At 44.4% G+C, this 21,081-nt stretch overlaps 1 protein-coding gene across 1 annotated transcript in view; it reads left to right on the forward strand.

The window, feature by feature from the left end:
• The first annotated feature begins 4,072 nt into the window (after window positions 1-4,072).
• Window positions 4,073-21,081, forward strand: part of ZNF536 (zinc finger protein 536) — a 1,078,439-nt gene continuing 1,061,430 nt past the window's right edge. The window contains exon 1 of the mRNA XM_085640136.1: window positions 4,073-4,206. The gene's annotated coding sequence lies outside the window, so the exon portion shown is untranslated. The remainder of the gene's footprint in view (window positions 4,207-21,081) is intronic.

Below are 21,081 nucleotides of genomic sequence, written 5' to 3' on the forward strand. Positions count from 1 at the left end.
TCCCCATCTGCCTCCCAGAAAGACTGTACCATTTTTTTGGGGTGGGGGCATTGGAATGCTCATTCTGGGCAGTCCTTACCCCTACATACAAAAGAAAACAAAAAAACCCTGGTGCCTAGTTGACTTTCTGCCCCCTGGGGGCGGATCAGGGGCTATTGCCCCATCTGTCTCCTGGGAGGGGCAGAAAGTATTTTGCCTTCTTTGAGGGAGTAGGGTGGGGGCAGCCCCCACCCCTGGCCTATAGAAAAATAATCCCTGGTCTAGGGTGCTTTCTGCCCCTCGGGACACCTTGGGGGATACTGCTTCCATCTGCTCCCCAGGGGAGGCAGAAAGACTCTTTGTGCCCAAAAAATATGGAGGGGTCAAAGGCCCTTGCCCAAGGGGCCGCTCCCCCATCCCTGGTGCTACTGGGTGGATCCCTGCTTGGGGATCGCCCTCCAGGGATGACCCCCAAGAAGGGATCCACTATGGAAGGGTACCATTGGAAAGGGGAGATTCTCCCCTTTCCAACGATACCCCTCCCATCTGTTTCGGTGCTCGGGGGGCTGAGATAGCCCCACAAGCACCGAAACTGTGAAACTGAAACTAAGTTTCAGTTTTGTTTTCGCTGCAATGACGATCGCGCGCCATGCGCGCGATCGTCATTGGAAGGAAATCCAAAATTAGGCCTGGGGGGTGGGGAAGCTCTTCCTCACCTCCCCAGGCAAAAAAAAAAAGGGAAATCCCTCTGCTGTCTGCAGCAGAGGAATTTTCTGAGCATGTGCTCATGACGGAATTGTTCCATCATGAGCACAGGAGCACTGGTGCACAGGATGAGCACCCAAAGGGTTAAGGGGAGGTGGGGCGGTGTGGAGTCTGAGGACCCTGGGCCCGGGTGATGCCACTCTACTGATACAGGAGTACAACAGTTTGAATGCTAGTTCTGAAGTAGCTTTCTTGGAATGGTTTTACTTTCTTTAGTAGAGAGAATTGGTACGAGGCCATCTTTGTTTTCTTGGCAATGTGTTCTTTGAGTGTAAGATCGGTGTCCAGGGTGAATCAGAGAGAATTGGCGTTGGGTGACAGTTCGGGTTTGAGAAGTGCCAGGCTTAGTGATGTGAAGTTTTCATATTGTTCACCCTTAGCGTATTAAGAACCTTTGACCACCCTACTTTCTAAAAGAGCCCAAAATTGACCAAGAGAATCACGCAGTCCCTGTGCACACATTGGACACTGAGCTCTGAACACAAAGAAAATATCTTGCAGTAAATGCAGTGCTGCTGACGAAATCGATAAAAACTCATACACAGTATAGGAATGGCTGCCACAAGCCTGGCCATGCTGGGACTACCAATCAGGAATCATGAAACTATGGCCCAGATTACTAGTGGTGTGGAGTAGAATTCCAGTGATAATTGCGCTCTGCATAATTATTTGCTGGCAAGTGATCCTGCACCAAGACTTTTCGGATCCAATTTTACTGACTGAGTGTTCCAGCTGGCAAAATTGCTTTTGTTAAAGTCAGCAGTAGAGCCTCAACCTGCCTCCCGCCCCCAGCCTGACCCTCAATCAGGGGGTGAATGTTTGCATTGTTCAGCGTTCCGACCATCAATTGTTCTATTTGCTTTTGACCCTCAGTCAGGTCACGGGTGACCATCTAAAGCTCCCACAGCCAGATGACTTCTTCCTCTTCCTTCCACCACCCTAACTTCTTCCTTTACTACCGCCCCCCACCTCACACATGAGGCCTTGCAAACATGTATCCCCACTCGAAGCAGGTCCACCTGCCCAAGCAGCGTCTGTGTTAAATTCAACTAATTAGAAAATCCATGCAGAAAACTGCACGTGCAGATTCTGCAGTTATTTGCCATTCTGTGACGTCTAATTCGTAATTATAGGAATTCCATTTGTAAATTTCGGATGGTATCGGTAATTCCAGAGGCCCGAACTCCCCCCATGAAACTCCACAGTGCCTGAAGATGTTAGCGCTTTTATATGTTCGTCTTCCTTCAAGGCACTTGCCATACGGTACATGAGAGAGACAGCCATGCAGCCAGGCAGTCTCGAAAACTTCTTAACTTCACACAGTCTATTTGCATATGTATTTTATTACAATAGTTGCTCTCATCTCCGTTCCCACGTGCTTTCTAACGCAGTCTCGGAATAGCACAAACCAACAATCAGTCACCTATTGCGTGAAAGCATTTTGAACTCTTCCTGCAACATGATATCCAATAAAGTGCACAGTCTTATTCTCTCGACGTCGGATACATGATATTACATGATAATAATTCATAGGCAAGCGTATTGTCTGCCCGCTTTGTAATGCACAGCGCCCGCTTTGTGTTACAGGTTTTTCCTCAGCCATGAGCACATCTCAAGTATAGAAAATATGCTGTGGCTGAACTTTATGCAAAAGGGCGGGAACAATGGACGTGTTTGTACATAAACAGCGACTCGGGTTCTCAAATTGCCGTGCATTGCACGCAGTCTCACTGGGGTTAAAAACGCGCCCCGCTCCTCCATTATTTTGCTCAGAAAGTGCTCTTTTTGAAAAGTCATAAGGCTACTTCCTTTCGACCTGCTTTCCCATCGTCGCCTCTTTGTCGGCGCTGTCACTTGTAAAGAATCGCTCGCCTCACAATACCAAGTTCAAAAGAAGGGGAGACAGCCTCGGTTCCTCAGCGTATAATTGACGAACACCCCCACTGCTGCCGCCATTCTCCCCATAGAGATAGAGATATTATTAATGCCGCGGATATGCTAATTTCAGTGGAAGGGGGCAGCATGGATTTTTGGAATGTGTTCAAAGAGAATTTCATACACATCAAACTGGGAATTGAGGGACCAATTCACAAACTTTTTTTTTTTGTTTACGTGAGAGAATCTTCCTTTCCCACTCTGTGGTTGTGAACACTCTAGGTTTGGAGGGGCATAGGGAGAGGTTTATAGCTATGTCCACTTATAAAAATGCTATAGTGCATGATTTTAAGGGAAAAAATGCATGCACTGAGTCAGCCAGAGATGATTAAAACTTAAGCTCACAAATAAAAATAATTTGGCGGGGAGGTGTAGCAGACTGATCTCACGTCAGTAGGTCAATAGTTACCCAAAAATGTTGCTAACTGATGGGCAGAGGGCAGCACACCTCCGTTTTGTTCTTTCCTCGCTCTTCATTCTAATTTCTTCTGTGGCAGGCGGAACTCGTGTTTTTTCACAGCATTGTTGGAGTAAACTGACTTGGAAATGTGGCCCCACAAGTCCGGGGGGAGTTCACTTCACTCGCCTCTTACCTGAATCAATGCTCTAAGTGTCCCTGCGGCTTGAGCATTCTGAATAATCAATCTGTCTCCATCGCTTCCTAATCATGCGTATCACACGGCTTCTCTTCCCTTTTTTGTGCTTTTTTTTCTCTGTGACCAACATGCTCCCAATGTCACATGCCAGCATTTTCTTTTAAAGACGCCGCTCGTTTGCGTGTTTTGATACATTTTTCTCTTTATTACTAAAATCCTTTCACCCCATAATTGGACTCTGGACATTATATAATCCCTCAAACAAAGAATCCATTCATGCACTATCCTTTTGTCAACTATGGGACTCGTAATTTATAATTGCATTTTTTCGTAAATTAACCAGTCACGTTAAGCATCAATGTATATTGTTTCCGAGCGCCCAACTTCGGGGCATAAATCTTCTCAAAGTTGCTCCCCCGACGTATAAAAAGTTATTTCTCGGGCGCTCGTGTACCGCTACACCGCCCCCACCACCCCAAATTCGAGTATGTTTACCCCCAACCTTTAAGGCAGAGCAACTCGATGACGTTGCCTCTCTCTCTCTCTCCCTTTCTCTCTAAGTTTAATTACCGTATGCTAATTTCCTTGCCTACTACGTGATTAATTAAAATCATATTTTCATAATCATTTGGCAGTGGCATTGTTTTAACATTATCCGATGCCTTGTGTGTCTGTAAATACAGCGTTGAGCGGGTGGAGGAAGCAGAGCCGAGGACCTTTTATGTGTTTGTGTGCCTGCGATTGGCAACATAACTGGCTTATTTACATTAAATACGCCACAAGGTTACAGTGCAGATGAGCGTCATTTTATTGCTGATTACTTGTGCTAAACGCCGGCGCGGGGGCTGGCGAGGCTCGGGGTGCTGCCTGTCCACCGGGACTCGGGAGACTTTCCCCCAAGAAAGAAGACTTGGAAGAGTTTCGGGAGCAGGTAAGGACCCTCTCCGGGCGGACGCGGCGCTGGGTGTGGGCTGGGGGTGCCGGAAGAGGTCCGGGGGAGCTGAGCCGAAGGCATGGAGCGCCGCCCGGGGCCGGGTGCTGCTGATTTGGGAGCCGGGAGGGCGGATAACAAGTGCGCTCTGGGCGGCTCAAGGTCAGGATCGCGCTGCTGGAGGAGAGGGGCTGCCCTCGGAGAGTCAGCGAGAGAAAAAATGGACGATCTGAGCAGGTTCTTAATGTGACGGGCTCGGCTCATCAAAGCTCTCGCTGCCGCAAGACCTCCGGAGCTGCCATGAATTATTCCGGGATGACAATGGAAGGGCTGTCGCTCCATCCTGGGCTCGCACAGTGAGCGGGGCTGGGGCTTTCCCCAGAAAGGGCTCTCTGAAGGGGGTGCAGGCTTCCGGGTGCCCAGTGGATTATCAGGGTGCGGTGGAAGGAGGGGGAGCGGGTGCTTGAGGTCCCCTCAGAGGCGTCGAGGAAACGTTCAAGTCAATCACAGGGACATGCTTCATTATTCATTGAGCACCGTCCTCGCGGGCGCCGCTTCCTGCTCTCCGCGCGCACTTTCGCCGCGCGGGGAGCGCTTGGGGTCGCGCGGGCGCCCCCGGAGCGCTAGGAGGCATGTCCCGCCGCTGTTTGGGGACAGGAGAAAGCGTGTCCCAGAGCAATACGACATCACTGGGAAGCGCACCCCTGGGCTTTACGGGGACTGGGAAATGACTCGCCGAGCCGTGAAAACAAGTGGAAATGACGGTCTGGGACCGTTAAAGCGACAGGGCAAGACCGCTTCTGAGCTGTAAATAATGGAGGCTCGCCGGTCTCCGGGCCTCAAATAGAGGCGGTGGGGGCTATCCGTGTCGGAGCGTAAAACTGAAGGCAAAAGTGCGCCTCATCCTAAAAAGTTACAGAAAAGACTATTTCCGAACTTTAAATAAGAAATGCGATTGCTGATCTTTCACGAAAATGGAAATTATGCTAACGCCACCATAAATGGGAGAAACGTAAATTTAGTGCAACATAAAAAATCCCGATCGTTTGATTTGAAAGAGGCCTTAAAGGTAACTGGAAAAGCTGCATCTGAGCTTTAAAGTGACAGGAACCAAGCTGTCTGTAGAGGTTAAATAGAAGGCAAATGATCACTGCCTCTTAGTCTTCAATGAAGGGCAGAGGATGTCTCTGACACTTATAATAAAGGGAATAACCTGATCAAGCGCATCTTTCCGATATTCACACCTGTAAACTCAAGTGGAATTCCGCTCTGTGTAGAGTGTTATTCTCCGCGTCAATCAGGCTGTAAAATCACATCAGGCACAACAACTTTCGCCATCACCACCAGCAAAAAGGGTGCAGGTACATGACTGGATAAAACTCTGGAAGCAGGTGTGGTGGGTAGAAGAGAAGAGTGAAAGGGGGGGGGGAGCGAAGGGTGAGAGAAGAGCTTAGTGCTAAGAGGGCTGGGCTGTTTTGAAGGGGAGATGAGATCACGGATTGGATAGATGTGTGAGAGAGAGAGAGAGCAAAGGGGAATTGGGGAGGAGTGGGTTACTAGGAAGAGCAAAGGAGTTTCAGCATAACTGTGTATCCAGGGTAGTTAAATGTCAAGGACGAGGGTTGGATTTCAGGGAGTGGGAGATTGTTTTAGTGCAGTGGTATTTTGGGGAGAAGCTGTGTTTGTCATGTGAGCAGGAGACTGGGAACCCAAAGCAGCCCTGGCAAATTTTGTCAGACCAGTCCCCCGTATGTTGCATCATGTGCGAGCGCCGTGAGCGAGCACAACCACTACGGGTTTGGGGGGTGTTCTCCCCCAAGAAAATTTGGGGAAAATTGCAAAAATAGTGATTCCACAACACATTTTCATTATGTAGTTGAATGTATTGGCGTTTAAAGCATAATAATGGATGACCTTATGGTGCACCAGGATACAGCAATTTTTTTGGGGCCCTTTAATGGTTCCCTCACTATCACCTTGCAACAGTGCCCCATATCTGTCCATAGCCCCTATCTCACATGTATTTCATTTGTTTTATTGTACCTCTCATACCAGATTATGGCGTTGGAGTACTTTACATCAAACTCACATAGAGACAATGAATTATACGTGTGTAAGTCAGTGTATTGGAAATGTTACATAAGACAAAGGGCACTCCTAGGAGGTCTAGGCTTTTTTTAAGAGTGCTTTTGCTGGAGAAGCACAAACAACAGGATTCAACATGTGACACAGTGGTTAGGGTTACATTTACTAATACAAATGTATTTCTACCCAAACAAACCCTTTTTAGCAACATTAGGATAGTGAAAGGCTGAAAAAACATGCCTTTCTAACCAGTAGCATGCGGTTTGGCTATTGACAGTTCATAGCTTGCTGTGCTAGATTACTATTGTTACTTATGAACTGCACAGTAACAAAAGAATCTCAGTGACAAAAGTAGTAACCCACAGAGCCATGCACATAAAATACACTTATGTGATCTGGTGGTACACATTCTTTGCAGCAGGCATATTCACCCTCGGTGCTACTGTAGATGAGTCAAAACTGCAACTAGACAAAACATCAGCTCACTCCAGCAGGAAGATTAGTCACCAGAGAAATCTTGACACTTTTATTATTGCCTTAAAAGTGCTCAATTGATACACAGAACTTTGTAGCAGGTGCTTTTATAACTAGACCATATTTAAAAACACAGGGAGGCTGGAAAAAAAAGTGTGTGCTGTGTGGACTGTGCTGGCCTGCTGATTTCGTTACTGGGCACTGACACTGCAGCACTGCTGCAAAGTCACCCATCCCCAGTAACAAAACCGGTCCCCAAGTAACAAAACCAGCTTCCCACCCTTTCAGCCTTCCAGGAAAATGCCTGATGCCTTGTACAGCCAGTCTGCCTTGCATTTGTGGTATTTGAATCGTACACATTACGGTCTAAATCACCTCTTTGGTGCTGCTGGAAAAAGTGAACAGTTGAACACAAGAAGTAAGGTGATGGACAGGAGTGTGGTTTTGAGGCAGGAGAATGGAGGGGAAGAGTATTTTAGGTGAAGAGTAGTGTAGGCAAGAAAAGATGGTGATATTGGTGAAGTATGTGTCATGTGACAGAATAATAATCATGAGAGAAGTAGAGTGAAAGATGAACCCATAAGTGTGCTGTGAGTGTGGGAATTTGGGAGAGTAGAGTTATTCTAAGGTGATGGTGTTGGGTTAACCCTTCTGAGAGGCTTTTGCTAGTTTGTCACTGCATGATTCTGCTGTTTTATATATATATATATATTTATAGCTCTATCTATCTATCTATCTATCTATCTATCTATCTATCTATCTATCTATCTATCTATCTATCTATCTATCTATCTATCTATCTATCTATCTATCTATCTATCTATCTATCTATCTATCTATCTATCTATCTATCTATCTATCTATCTAGTTGTGTATATATATATATATATATATATATATATATATATATATATACACATATATATATTATCTACTGGCGGTCGCCAGTAGATAGTTATAGTTAGGACCGTGTTTCCATAGGAAATCCGCAACATTCTATTTAGAATAACTTTGGCGCCGGTTGACGAATCCTCGCGAAATTTTCAAAACTAATGGGGCGCTATGCTCCGCTCCTACCCTGAAAGTCTCAGGGGGATTCGTCAAGCGGGGGCTGAGAAAAAAGGGGGGTCCCAAAACGCGTTTTCCCCATGCATTTTTCCATAGGACCTTTAGACACAGCTACAGCCCGAACGGCTGAACAGAATTACTTGAAATTTGGCAGAGAGGTAGTCCTCAGGTCAAGGATGTGCCTTTTGTAGGTCTGGTGTAAATCTGTTCAGTAGGTCCTGAGAAAATAGCATTTAAATCAATATATATATCTGTAAGCGCGCTCCGTGCGCTTACCGTAAGCTTACCGTACGCGTACGGTGCCGTGCGCGAGCTCAATTCTGATTGGTGGTTACATGACTGTAAACATTCGAATCGGTCGAAATCAGGAAGTGTCGGCCGCCATTTTCTGTCTCTCGCACTGAGAAACAAAGGTGGGGAACGTGAAACGGGGGCAACGAAGAGAGTTGCAGACCCCCTAGTGTTTGTCAGGGGGTCCAAGAAGGACCCAAAAGTACGAAAAATAATTTTAATAATTTTAAAAAAAAATCGCGGGGTACGCGTACGGCAAAAAAAAACAAACAAAAAAAAAAAAACAATCACATTTATTAAATAAATTAAAGGACCCACAAGGGAGAAAAAAACAAATGTTAATGTCTAAAAAAAGGCGAGGCGCGCACGGCATGGACTGCGCAACGAGCGCCCACAGCGTGCGCACGGTGCGCGAAGCGCACCGCGCGCGCAGGTTGTGCGCACAGTGAAAAACCAGAAAAAAAATGAAAAATAAATACATAACTTAGCATTTAAAAAAACGTACAAATTCACTGAAAAAAACCATAGGTTTCACACACGTTATAGTTAGGAATTATCATTTAAAAAACCTTGCAAATTCACTTAAAAAACCATAGGTTTCACACATGTTATAGTTAGCTGTACATTTCACTCGTAAAAAAACAATGAAATTCCACGTTATAGTTAGATCAGGTAACTATAACTTGCGCAACCGCAATCCACAATGTGTAATTTCAGATGTCATCATTGATGTCATGAGTGATGTCACTGACCATGTCATGAGTGATGTAATATGTGATGTCATCAGCAGTTTATTGTGGGCGCGCAAGTTATAGTTACCTGATCTAACTATAACGTGGAATTTCATTGGTTTTTTACGAGTGAAATGTACAGCTAACTATAACATGTGTGAAACCTATGGTTTTTTAAGTGAATATATATATATATATATATATATATATATACATACATACATACATTTTAACTATAACTGGTAAAGATCAGTGTTTTTTAATTCAAAACATTAATGTTGTCACTGACATATTCACCTAACTATAATGTTACTTAAACCTTTGTTTTTTCAGTTACTTTTTAGGGGTTTTTTTGTACACAAAAACAGATCTTTTGTTCACACCTAACTATACCATTACTTTAACCTTGTTTTCTCAGTACATTTCTAGGATTCTTTTAATATGAAGTAATATTTTCTTACCTTACGTTAAGCCAACATGCTGCTGTACACGGCGTTGGCTTTGTGTGGCTGGGGGGTTGGCCATGTGGCTGGACTGTGGCCAGGCCCTGTGGCAGCCCCCCCACAGAAAGTTATGTTTTTAAAGGGGATTGGGCAAAATGTCCTCCCGCCCTGAGACTTACTATGCCCATCAGGCCCTGGGGCCCCAGGGCCTTTTTTTATTAAAGGGGAGGGGGGCTGCATGGCCCCCTCCCTGTGGCTTGTTAGGCCATGGGGACTCCATTGCCAGGGCAGCTTTTGTTAATTAAATGAGAGGGGGGCTGCCTGACCTCCCTCCTCGAGCCTTGTAAGGCACTGGGGACCCCACCCCATGGCTGTTTTCTTTAATTAAATGGGAGTGGGGCAACAGGGCCCCCCAAACCTTTATTGGCCATGTAGAGCCCTCTTTGGGGCCAAAACCTATTTTAAAAAACGAGAGGGGGACCAAGTGTCCCCCTCCCGACTCTTGTTATGTCCTGGGGACCCAATCCCCAGGGCCTTTTTAAATTGAAGGAGATGGAGCTGTGTGGCCATCACCCTGAGCCTTATTAGGCCCTGGTGACCCCATCTACCAGGGCCATATTTAATATTTAAGGGGAGGGGGTTATGTGGCCCCTCCCCGGTCCTTGTTGGGCCTTGGGGACCCCATCCCACAGGGCCAATACTTAAAATAAAGGGGAGGGTAATCGCAGGCCTCCTCCTGAGCCTTTTCATGCCCTGGGGACCCCACCCCCGGCACCCGCATTATTAAAGGTAGGCGCCCTGGTGCCCACCCAGGGTACCCACCATACATTCATTTGGGCCCACGGGGGGTCTGTGGCTCCAGCTGGCTCCTCGCATGCAGCAGGAGCCATCATTGTTCCTGCCCACAAGGAGCAGCTGCTTATGCTGCTCAGAGCGGGAGAAATATTTTAATCTGTTTCTCTGCCTGTATCAGTGCGGGCAGGGAAACAGATCAAAAGTCTGCTCCCAGGTGGCGGGAGAATTTTGAAAGCTCTCACCCGCTGGGAGCAGACTTTGTGTTTGCTCCCGCTTGGCAGGAGATTAAAATATGCTTCGCCAAGTGGAAGCAAATACAGGTTTACCTGTCCACACCGGTGCAGGCAGGTAAACCACTATGTCCTGCTATGTCCCGGGGTTGTGCTCCCTGGGACATAGTTAGTGAGTCAGCCCTGGGTATGGGGTCTCTGGGGTCATTAATGGCTCATGGAGGAGGCCGCACAGCCCCCTTCTCCTTTAATCAGTTTAGCGGCCTTTTTGAGATGTTTTGTGGGGATTAGTCAAACGGTGTCAAAGGTATTAGCAACTCAAAAAAAGCTTTTCCTATGGAACAACTGACCTATCTATAACTACCCAGTGGTGACTGCCACTAGTTTTTTTTATATATATATTCAGATCATTTCTTTGTTTTTTCAGTGAATATATATGTATATATATTCACTAAAAAAAACAAAGGTTGCAGGGATGTTATAGTTAAGAAACAATTGAAAAAAAATCTTAGAAATTCACTGAAAAAAACTTAAAGTTAGAATCGGAGTTTACTTGTACAAAACTAGTGAAATTCAGCAGTTATACTTACCTGAGCTAATTATAACTTATGCCCCTGCAGTGCACTGCTTATGACCACACATATTACATCACTCAAGACATGTTCAGGGACATCACTAATGACACCTTGAATGACATCACTCATGACATCACTCTTGACATCATCCACATACCCACTCACTCCCCCACTCACACTCCTATGCAACCTCCCATACACCCACTCATATAACCACACAATCACTCACATACCCATTCTCAGACACATACATGTTCTGACACAACCACTCATTCACTCATACAGCCATTCACACAACCACTTACCCATACAGATACTCTTACAAGCAGTCACTCACCAATACAACCATTCACACAGCCACACACTCACCCATGCATCTACTCACACACCCACTTATTCATCTATACAGCCACTCACACACCCACTCACTCACCCAGACAAACACTAGCACACTTACTCACACCCACAAAACCACTTACATACCCATTCATACAAGCAATCCAACATCCGCTCACTCATCCATACAGCCATTCAAACAGACACTCACTCTCCAATACAGCTACTTACACACCAAGTCACTTAACCAAACACCCACTCAACAGACACTCACACACCCAGTCACTCACAAATACAGCCATTCAGACACTCACTTACTCACCCATACAGTCACTCAAACCCCTACTCCTCCACCCATACAGCCACTGAAACATCCACTCACTCAACCATACAGCCACTTACACAGCTACTAACTCTCCCACATAGCTACTCATACACCCACTTATACACCCATACAGTAATCCACCCACCCACTCACTCACGGATACACAGAGCCACACAGCCACTCACATAATATATGTCAGCAGTAGTATCACTCATTAGTAGTACACCTAATATACTAATTTAAATATTGTAGTAGTTTAGTATATATCTTTAACACTCTTAAATTCTTAGAAATTACTTGCACTCACTGGATGATGTCATCAGGGATGTCATCTGTGATGTAATTTGAGATGTCATCAGTGATGACCATAAACCAACAAAAAAGGGGACTGTGGGGCTTTTTATAGAGGTCCAGCATAAGTGGCCAGTCAGATCCTACTATCTAAAGGTATGCAGTTCCTCTTGTTGTGGTGCCTAGGAGAAGATTGAACTGATATACCAAGCCACCCTTGTTCGTAGTTGCAAACCAGGTGGTATTTGGTGCGAGAAAGAGAATGGGGGAATACCTTATTTCTGAACTAGGGTCCTCACACACCCAGCGAGCTAGGTGTCATGCTTCATAATATGGACCTGCTCCTCGTTGGGTCGGCGCTGCAATACCCAACAGGCACCCGTAAAGGGGCTCTTTAGCGGAGATCTTTTGTTCCTTGCTGTATGATGCAGTGGTGGTGTATGGCCTGTACTGTGTAGATATAGTGAGAGGGTGATTTAAAAGAAGTAGGATGGTCCAAATAAGACTTTTATTCTGGCTGGCTATCCACCTCATTAAAACAAGCAGAGAGGCAGCTTACCTGACGCTAAGGTTCAGTTTAAGCTATGCTCATCTCTAGAGGTCAACATGTTTCATGCCTATTGGTCAGTTTGATCGGTGGCAATTCTTCAGGACCTAATCAATATATCTATCTACACCGCGTGGTGAAGTTAAGTACTACCTACCACGTGTTCACACTATGGGTCAAGTTTTCTTTAGTGTCGTGCTGTGACCCTTGTTCGTAGTGGTATTTGGTGTCAGAAAGAGAATGGGGGAATTCCTTATTTCAGAACTAGGGTCCTCACACACCCAGCGAGCTAGTGTGTCATGCTTCATCATATGGACCTGCTCCTCATTGGGTCAGCACTGCAATACCCAACGGGCACCCGTAAAGGGACTCTTTAGCGGAGATCTTTTGTTCCTTGCCGTATGATGCAGTGGGGGGGTGTGGCCAGTACTGTGTAGATATAGTGAGAGGGTGATTTAAAAGAACCTTAGCATTACACCATCGAGGTGTAACGTTGGGTATTGCAGCGCCGACCCAACGAGGAGCAGGTCCATATTATGAAGCATGACACCTAGCTCGCTGGGTGTATGAGGACCCTAGTTCAGAAATGAGGAATTCCCCCATTCTCTTTCTGGCACCAAATACCACCGGGTTTGCAACTACGAACAAGGGTGGCTTGGTATATCAGTTCAATCTTCTCCTAGGCACTACAACAAGACGAACTGCATACTTTTAGATAGTAGGATCGGTGATGACCATGTCATGAGTAATGTAATATGTGAGGTCATAAGCAGTGCATTAGGGGGCGTAAGTTATAATTAGCTCAGGTAACTATAATTGGTGCATTTCCCTGGTTTTGCAAGAGTGAAATCTGAGTCTAAATCTAACGTCCCCGTAACCTTTGTTTTTTTCAGTGAATTTCTAAGGTTTTTTAAATTCTATTTCCTGCTAACTATAACATACGCCCAGTAATGCACTGCTTATGACCTCACATATTACATCACTCATGACATGGTCAGTGATATCACTCATGACATCTGAAATGACATCCCTCATGACATCTGAAATGACATCATTAATGACACCATCCAGTGAGTGAAAGTGTTTCGCTAATGTTTCTGAGATTTAAAGAATTATAGTAAGCTACTCCATAAGTTAAATTAATATTCTTTCTAAATAAGTAATGAATAATGTTTCTAACTTATGTTATCTGCGTGGGTGTTATGACTGTCTGTATCAGTGTGGGAGTGGGTGTCTGAGTGCTGTATGTGTGTGAGTTGGTGTGTGAGTGGATGTATAGGTGAATAAGGGTGTGTGTGAGTAGTTGTATGGGTGTGTGAGTGATTGTAAGTGACTGTATTAGGGATAAAGTGTGTTTGGTTATATAGGTGAGTGAGTAGCTGTTCTGGTGCCTGAGTAGCAGTGTGAGTGGCTGGGTGTGTCAGTGGCTGTATGGGTAAGTTAGTGACTGTTTGGTGCAGTAACTGTCTGTGTGACTGGCTTTATAGGTGAGTGAGTGGATGTGTGACTGCTTGTATGGATGTGTGAATGGGTATGTAAGTGGTTAACTGGATTAGTGAATGGATGTTTGAGTACCTGTGTGGGTAAGTTAGTGGTTGTGAGAGTAGCTGTATGGGTGAGTGAGTGAGTGCTAGTGTGAGTGGCTGTGTGGGTGAGTGGATAGTTGTGTGAGAAGCTATATTAGTGAGTGAGTGGCTCTGTGAGTGGCTCTATGGGTGAGTGAATGCTAGAGAGAGTGGCGGTATGGGCGAGGGAGTGGGTGTGTGAGTGGCTGTATGGGTAGGTGAGTAAGTGTGTAAGTAGCAGTATGGGTGGGTGATTTAGCTTTGTTAGTGTCTGGATGAGCAAGTGAGTGTGTGACATTCTACTCCACTCACAGAGTTTGGAGAGTTTTTCCCACTCCGTGCTTCACGTAGCCCACGTAGCAGACTTTTTTCCTTATTTGACAACATTAAGTTGGCGAGCAAGGAAAATCTTACTCCAGACCACCTCCCGGCAAGATTTCTCAATGCGGGTGGTCATGGATGACCGCTACCACTAATGTCGAGAAATCTTCCGTTCATGTTGAGGAAACTACCTCTCGGGTAGAACATCTAATTGAGCAGCAGAAAGAAGCAGCTCCCCCTTGCACTTCGCATGGTGCAATTCGCACTGATTTTACAGCGTGGGACAAACACCCAGCGCAAAAAATCTGTGCAAATGGTGCGACCTAACGCAGTCTGTGGCTTGTGGAACCTCGCATAGCGCAGTAGAATTTTTTGGTCCTACGCAGAACTCCGAGAACTCCACCCAGGCATAGTGTGTGTGAATTGGTGAATTGATTTGTGAATAGGTATGTGAGTGTGTGAGTGGACATAGGAGAGTTTGTATGAGGGTATGAGTGGGTGTGTGAGTTGGTTTGTGGATGATGTAATCAGTTATGTCATTTGCAGTAATAAGCAGTAAATTGCGGGGGAGTAAGGTATAGTTAGCTTAGGTAACTATAACTGCTGAATTTCAGTGGTTTTTTTACAAGCGAAATCTGAGCCAAACTATAACGTCCCTATAACCTTTGTTTTTTTTCAGAGAATTCCCGCGTTTTTAAAATGTTTTATTCCTAACTGTAATTTGTTACCTTTGATAGTGGTTGTGTGAGTGGCTGTGTGGGCCTGTCAGTACCAGTGTGAATGGGTGTGTGCGTGTTTGAGTTGGTCTGTGAGTAGGTGTGTGAGTAGGTGTGGGAGTGGGTATGTGAGTGTGTGAGTGAGTGGGTGTGTGTCTATGAGTGGGTCTGTGAGTACCTGTGTGGGCTTGTGAGTACCTGTGTGAGTGACTGTGTGGGTCTGTGAGTGGGTGTGTGAGAGGTGCTATGGATTTTGGGCATTTGCATACTTAGGATATTTAAAAGGGAGAACCATGGACTCTGCTCTCACCAGGAGACAATAAGAAAGGAACCAGTCATCACAGACAGTATGCATCAGATTGTGCTACAGTAGATCAACGAGGAATTCACCTCCATTAAGGGTTTCATATCATTTTTTAACATGGAATACAAAAGGAAACACACTTGTTTTGCCATTGCCAAGCCCAAAAAGTTAGGATTGTTTGTGCTGTACTGAAGTGGAGCTTCAACTGGGGCACCTGCTATGTTTATATTTGTAAGTGCGTCCTGTTGAGGTTTAATTTCTGTGAAATCAACACAAGGGCCAGAATTGAAGCTCTTTTTTTCCAAGAAGAGTACCCAGTTTTTCTGAAAATGTCTACCTAACTGAAGTACTTTCATTTGTTTAATTAGTAAGTGCTACCTCGTTTGCTAAATGTCTTGTGAATATTTCACACTACAGCTGCGCAAAGAACCACAAGGTGTGCATGTACACAGCTGCCAAGGTTTCCGATTGCTTCTGTGTGCCATTTTCATAATTCCAGTGTAATTTTGAGTGCTATTCAACAGCTATGGGTGACAATTTATCTCTAGCAAAATCAAGCAATGAAGACAAGGAAAACATATAAATATCAGAAAGTACACCCATTTGAGCAACAAGAAACTCTAAGGTAATGTTAAAACTGCTGCAAAGCACCATAAATTGAAGGCACTGTGGGACCCAACTGTACCAAAGTCTGGACTGGTCACTGTTTCACACACTCACTGGCTCGGCCAGCTGCAGAAACTCAGCTGCTGTAGCGAGGAGCCACTGAAGTCTGTCTTAGTCACGATGGACAGAAGCCGGTGAGAGGAGCTCTCAGCTGCAGAACTGGGGGCACCGCTGTAATGAGAGGTGGCCGTGTGCCTTTCAAAGATGCTCAGCACCACCAGCTCAGCACTCCCAGACTCTGTGCTCTGCATAGCTGCCAAGTTTTCAGATTGATTATGGGTGACATTTTGTGATTTCCGTGTAGTTAAGAGTTACGTTCAATGACCAAATGTGTGACATTTGAGTGACACTTTCTCAAGAGTAAAAACAAGCGGCACTAGAGATGAATATCAGAAATAAACCCCTTTTGAGCAATAGTAATCTCTAAAGAGATCTTGAAACTGCTGCAAAACACCTGAAATCGAAGGTCACTAACCTATTGCCTCTAGCACATAAACAGAGAGTTAGAGGGTAGGCCACTGTGCATCCTCCCGGAGTATCAATGAAATCTCAAAAATGAGTACAGCAGCACAAGGAATGAAAAGAGATAGATAGAAGATCTGTAGTTTCGTAATCTTACAGAAACAATCAGGAATCCAGAGTTTGGATGTCACAGGGCTTCTGCCACGCTTTCGAGGAAAGTAATCCTTTATGGAAGAGGAAACCCCACACACATAAGTCTCATGCTTCATCATTGGCATGCTCTCCCCATCCTGGTAGGTCAGAGTCAACAGAGTGGACTCAACCTCCTCAACGACTTAAAGAAAGAAGGGAGTTTTTAGATAAAAACTACTGGACTAAGCAGAATCCAGACGTACTAAAAATACCTCGGGTTCCTCTGTATTTCACATTTATTGATGAAGACCCCAGGTATATCTAAAAAACAAACAGGCAGATAAACAGAGGATTATGGCTCAGAACCATCTCTTATCTGCCAGTATGTTTCTGACCATCAATCATCAATCAAATTTTGTGGGATGGCGGTCCCCAGGGCCATAATCAGCTCAAGGAGGTACCCCCCTTTAGTTTGCGCAGGCTAGTCCCGGGGAGGTGGTGGTCCTCGGGCCGTATATGGCCCAGGAGGGTGGCTGCATGGCCCCCTTCACTCTTTTATAAATTTCATAGGCCCCAGGGAGGTGATGGTGTGTGTGGCCCCCTTTATATATTGTATTTCAGCCCCGGGAGGTGGTACTCTCCGGGGCTTCGAACAGTCCCATGAGGGGGGTCCACATGACCCCCCCTCCATTTGTAAAAGTATTGGCCTGGGGAGATGGTGGTCCCCAGGCCATAGGAGTTTTGAACACGACTACAGACCGAACTGTTGAATGGAATTACACCAAATTTCGCAGACGTGGATTTTGTTCTACAGATCATGCTTTTTGTGATTTGGTGTAAATCCATTCTGTAGTTTTAGAGATATTAACTGGGAAACTAATTTGTATATGTAGAGATTCACGTGCCACACCAAAGTCCTGATTGACTGGCGACACCTTCAGAGAAAAGTTGCAGCCGCCATTTTGTTTGTCGGGAAACGGTCCCTGGGGCTGAAAAGTTGTTTGTATATTAAATTAAGGGGTCAGATAAGCTTTCCTGACCCATTGTGTGTGTTTAAAAAGAGGGCTAAACAAGTGTACTGGAGTTGGAATTCCCTACACATTTTTCTTTTGCAACTCCCCAGATCCACGGATCCCTCGCGGGGCTCAGTGCAGCCCAGTGTAACTCTCTGGGACAATTTAAAAAAAAGATATAAATATTTTTACACTCACTCTTACTCTCACAGTCACTCACATATCCATACAGATACTGTCACACCCACTCACATACAGAGAGAATCTCTGTATGTGACCCACCCGTATAGACACTGTCACACCCATTCACAAACCTATGCAGAGACTCTCACACCCATTCACAAACCCATACAGAGACTCTCACACCCACACTTACACCTATATAGACACTTTTACATCCACTCACATACCCATACAGACACCATCACACCCATTCAGATATCCTACAGACACTGATACATCCATTCACAAACCCATAAAGAGACTCTCGCACCCCCACCTACATCCACCCAGAGACTTTCACACACCCTCACATACCCATATAGACCATATCACACCCACTCTTACACCTATGCAGACACTGTTCCACCCATTGAAACACTGATGTATTAACTGACAAAATCACCGACTCACTTGTATACACTGCGACAGTGTGGGACTAACTGATACATTCACTGACACACTCATGGATTCTCTAATGCATTCAGTAACACACTTACATACTTACTTCTACACACCCTGTGACAACCTAGGACACCCTAATGCATACATACACTAACACACCCATGAAAACACTAATACATTAACTAACATACTCACACACTCACTCATGCACACTCTCGCATATCCATTGAAAACACTAATACATTAACTAACATACTCACACACTCACTCATGCACACTCTCGCATATCCTTTGACAAACTGATACATGCACTGACACACCCATGGATTCACTAATGAATTCAGTGACACACTCACACACCTAGGTGAACATACCCTGGGACCACCTAGGACTCCCTAAGACATACATTGACACACCCATGGACACACTGATGCGTTAACTGACATACTCACTCACTCAGTCATACACACACCGACACACTCTACAAGTCAATAATACTTACAGTGACACACATAAACTCACTGATGTATTAATTAGCATACTCACTCAGTCATATACACTCTGACAAACTCCAGATGTCACTAATATAGACACTGACACACCAACAGACACACTCATCCATTAACTGACTCACTCGGTCATGCACACAGTGACACATTCTACAACTCACTAATTCTTACACTGACACACATGTATACTTTGATGCATTCTCTGACAAATTCAACTACTCACTCATACACACACTGAGACACTCTGGAACTCACTCATACATAAACTAACACACCCACAGACAGACTAATCCATTTACTAACATATTCACATGGTTACTCCCCCAGCCACCCTAGGAATCACTCATACATACACTGAGACACTTATAGACACACTCATGCATTCACTGAGATCGTCACATACTCACTCATGCACACTGAGGCACTGTGGGGCTCATACATACATACACTGATACAACCAAGAACACACTGATGCTTTCACTGAGATACTCACCCACTTACTCACACACTAAGACAGCTTGACACTCTCTCATACATGCATTAACACACCCTGAAACACACTGATATGTACAGTAGCACACTTACGTGCACATATACACTATATTTACAAGATATGAATAAATGCTTTTTGGATGATGTACGGTTCTAAATAGATCCTTTTTAATATACAAATTATAGTGTTCTTTATATTTTTATATTTATATTTTTTCAAGTTATAAAATTAAAGTACCAATAAGAACATGGTACAAAGTCTAGTAAAAGAACTAGAATGAAAACAAACATATTTTCAATCTTAAAAATTTCACCCAAAAATTCTGAATGATGTAATTACCCCCCCAAAAAATTAACAGGGATGAGAGTTAACTATCTGCAAATATTCAGCAACAGACATGATGTTCAAATCCACTGGCACATGGCAGGGCAAACAGTGGATGGTCATATGACCCAAATTAGGACAGTCAGCTTGCAATGTGATTGTGGCTGAAGTTGAAGCTCCATGCGCAGTTGATGAAGATGTGGAACCACAAGCAGCAGCTTCCTTTTCGCACATTATTCAGTGATATGACTTTTCGTGAATTGTCTTCAAATGCTTCCACATGGAAGACATGCTTTGACTGTATTTCTTTGATGTTCCACGGGAACGCTCCTTACATACATAGTACACTTTACTATATTTGCACATACTTTCTTCTCAGCTGAAGGGATAGTGAAAGATCTCTAAACAGCACTCTGCTTTTTAGGTACTGGTGTTTCAACCTCGTCATCCTCCTCCAGAACAACAGGATTTTCTCCTCTGCAGATTGCGTTTTTGCAGCCACTGGAACAGATTTTCAAATAATATAATAGAAGAACTCCAAAGCCAGCAGTTTCCAATATGGATGTTCGTCTGCTGTAGTCTTCTAATACAAATGAAATCTCCTGGGTGGGGCTTCACTCACAATAAGGTGGGATCCCTAACTGACCAATTAAATGAGCACGTTTCACCATGTACACGCGGCACCGCTGTGCTGATCGGCAGATCAACTGTGTCGTAGAACAGCAATTTGAGTGAGTAATGCTTAAAAAGAAATATGTTATGGTACATTGTACACCGCTAATATGTGTACCCTATTGGATAAAACAGAAATAGTGTTGTATATAGGAAGGATTTAATTTTTTAAATTTTGGGCATACCTGTGGAGCCGGCATTGCGGTTTTATTGCATTCACGTCATCGGAGTACAAGACCATTGAGTTGCACCTGGCCAGCATGTCTCGCAGTATTGCAGCCATTGGAACAGATTTCCAAATAATATAATAGAAGAACTCCAAAGCCAGCAGTTTCCAATATGTATGTTCTTCTGCTGTAGTCTTCTAATACAAATGAAATCTCCTGGGTGGGGCTTCACTCACAATAAGGTGTGGTCCCTAACTGACCAATGAAATGAGAACGTTTTGCCGTGTACACATGTGGCACCGCAATGCTGATCGGCAGATCCACTGTGTGATGGAACAGCAATTTGAGTGAGTTATGCCAAAAAATAAATATGTTATGGTACATTGTACACTGCTAATATGTCTACCGTATTGGATAAAACAGAAATAGTGTTATATATAGGAAGGATTATATTTTTTACATTTTTGGCGAATCCGTGGTGCAGGCATCGCGGTTTTATTGCGATCACCTCATTGGAGTACAAGAACATTGAGTTGTGCCTGGACAACATGTCTTGCGGGAATCGCAAAAGTAAGCGGAACTAAGAAAAAAAAGCAGAGATCATCATATTTCCAATGACTAAAAAAATTTACCAATTGTTTTTATTTGAAAAAACTGGTAAGAAATGTATTATAAAAAATCTTTCAATTAAAAACCAAACCATATATATATATATA

The sequence above is a fragment of the Triturus cristatus genome, chromosome 12 (genome assembly GCF_964204655.1).
Source record: "Triturus cristatus chromosome 12, aTriCri1.1, whole genome shotgun sequence".
Classification (NCBI taxonomy): domain Eukaryota; kingdom Metazoa; phylum Chordata; class Amphibia; order Caudata; family Salamandridae; genus Triturus; species Triturus cristatus.